Source organism: Pteropus medius, unplaced genomic scaffold, assembly GCF_902729225.1.
Source record: "Pteropus medius unplaced genomic scaffold, Ma_sr-lr_union100, whole genome shotgun sequence".
Lineage (NCBI taxonomy): Eukaryota > Metazoa > Chordata > Mammalia > Chiroptera > Pteropodidae > Pteropus > Pteropus medius.
In genome coordinates, this window is record NW_024354875.1 from 35,633,579 (window position 1) to 35,636,482 (window position 2,904).

Genomic DNA, 2,904 nt, shown 5'->3' on the forward strand with positions numbered 1-2,904 from the left:
TTTAGTATTGGTAGTACCCTGCTTTTAGACATAATACATTTCCAACGACATGCATGAAATTTAAGTGTAAAGGTAGTACAGCAGACTCCATATTTTAAGGGAGAAGACTATTCATTTCCAGAGAGTTAATAATTTTAATTGATTTAGTCATTTAGTCAGTATGTTTTTATTGAGCATATACTATGTGCCAGACACTGTTCTAGATACCGGGGAGATATCAGGGAACAAAATATGTAAAACATTTCTGCTATCATGGCCTTACATCATGAGGGTTGCATGGGGGAAACAGAAATAGGTAAAGTAAAATGGCAGAGTATTTAATTCATTAGAAGGTGATAGATGAGAGAAATCAGCATTGCACGAGGAAGGGTTTGAGTGTGTTTGTGAAGGGTACAAATTGTTGTAGAGTGGCCTAGGAAAGCCTTGTGAAGAGGACTGGTGTGTGAGAGTCTGACAGGCAAAGACGGCTGATGGGTTCCAGTCACCTAATGTGCAACTTCATTTCCATACCAAGAAAGTTTCATACTGAGAGAGTCCCTAGAACCGGACTCAGAAAGAAGATGGCACTAAATCTCGGTGGTCTTTCTCGTACCATGCTGAAGTTGGAGCCAACAGAGGCTGCTAAAATGAGTTTCTCTCGTGGGCAGCTCTGGTAGATGGAACAGACGAAGGAAGCCAAAAAGGTTCATAACTTAGCAAAGGTTTTTTGCAACTTTGGGAGGAACTGAATATTCATTTACTAACTCAGCATTTTCTTTTCCTTAGCTAGTGGATTTGTTTGCTTGCCCGTTTAGGTAAACACCATTCTCAATCGGCGGCACCCCCCAGGTGCCTTCCATTGCTCCTATCAGCCGTCGCTCCTCAAGTTCAGCAGGTGTTGGCTTCCCATGTCTAATTGATAATGACCCATCGATGTTAAGAGGGAAAATAATTATTAGAGGTCTGGGTCACTTTCTTGTCTTCCTTCCTGTCTTGCAGAGTCAAATAATAATGCCATTTTGCAGTGCAAGATGTAAAATTATTAAAAAAAAAAAAAATGGCATGCAAGTTCAGCTGCTAAGGGCCGTAATAACAGTACTGAATGGTTAGCTCCAAGTATAACTTTTTTGAAATAAAGAGAAGTGGCCTGGAAGAGTCCTTGCTGTAAAGCAGAGGTCTCCTTGACTCCTGACCCCAGGTCCACAGGTAGACATCTGCTTATCCACCTTCACCACCTGGGAACCTAGCCAGTGGCACAGAATTATTTAGTCCCCCTAATTTACTCCCCTACTTAATGTCACAGCCAGAACTAGCATTCAGCAAAGGCAATCTTGTGGTTTTTAGCATGCAGGCCACTCATGCCATTCCCTAATTACCTAATATTAAAAAAAAAAAAAATCCCCAGAGAGGTAAAAACTGGCTTAAAATTATACTTATGTGTAAATGACTGGTACAAAATAAGAGCAGGTTGTGGTGGGAAGAAAGATTAGATTCTAGTTAGATGAGGGTGGGAAGAGGCTCAGCAGGAGGACGCTGGGAGATGGAACAGAAGAAACAGAGTGGATGGAAGAACAGCGTTTTAATGTATTACCCCAAGCCAGCTCTGTGTATGTAAGACAGAAAGAGACTGGACTTAGAGGGAGAAGGCGACAGATTTTGGAAGGGAATATAAAGGGTGTATGGAGCAACTTGACCTCCGCCTCTTTCTCTGAAAGCCTTTGGAGTCTGCAGGCCCCTCATGGCACCTCGGAGTCCCATAGATGGTGGAAGCCATGCAGGATGTGTCTCCATCAGGAGCCTTGAAACGAGGTGGAGGGAGGCAGGGACCAGGCCAGTTTTTCAGCACAGCCACTGGATAGTCAGAGCAAGTTTGCCTGTTGCAGGGACCAAGGTGGGCCGAGCAGGTTTCACCCAGTGAACCATGGTCCTGAGGTCCTGTGCAAGGGAGAATTAGAGAGATATTTGTTCAAGGCAGCTAAAAAGAGTATGCCTAGGAATATAATCTAGGAGAACCCCGTCAGGGCGAGACAGAGTCAATGTTGTCATCACAACAACTGAAGCGAACGTCACTGTCGAAGAATGAAGCTGAAAACAGGATACATCAGCAGCAAGAAAGAGTCTAGGGGTAAGAATTCAGAACTAAAGTACCGGAATCTTTCCCAAAGCATATTCTACAGCATACTCCTCCAATGAAATGAGCTGCTCCAGAAAAGGCTTCCCATGGATTTCACTAAAAAGAAATTGAGATTACAACTACATACTTCTTACAGATTCATCAGCCTATTCAAAGGTCCAAGAAGTCCTACAACAAATAGAGCTGTTTGGCTTTACTTAACCCATATTTTTCTCAATTAATTTAACTTTGGCCCCTTTTCATATGTTATACCTAATCTATTTCTAGAAACACACTTTGGGAAACATCCATATATCGTTCTTTTTCGCAGTCCAGTGATGTTGACCACCTATCTGAAGTCTTCCTGGCCACTGAGGAAGTGGCCTGGAAGAGTCCTTGCTGTAAAGCAGAGGTCTCCTTGACTCCTGACCCCAGGTCCACAGGTAGACATGGACACAGATTACACCCTCTCCAACATTCGGGCATCTGTTGAAATGTAGCTCAGAGAACATCAGCAACCTGCTATATTTACCCGAAAACTGTGACTATGCCATAGGAACCCTTTTGATTCATTGGGAAGAGCAGTTTTCTTCTTGCTGAGGAATACCCGTTTTCTCTCAACTTCCCTACCTGTATTTTTCAATCTAGAGAGTTTTTTTTGTTTGTTTGTTTTTTATGATGCTACCTCAAGGCACAGCTGTCAGTTCGTTGCAGTTTATTACAAGCCAGTGCAGGCTAACAGACCATGAACCATTGATAACTAATATCCTTATTTACACCTCATCCCTCCTGAATAAAGGAACCGAATTGCT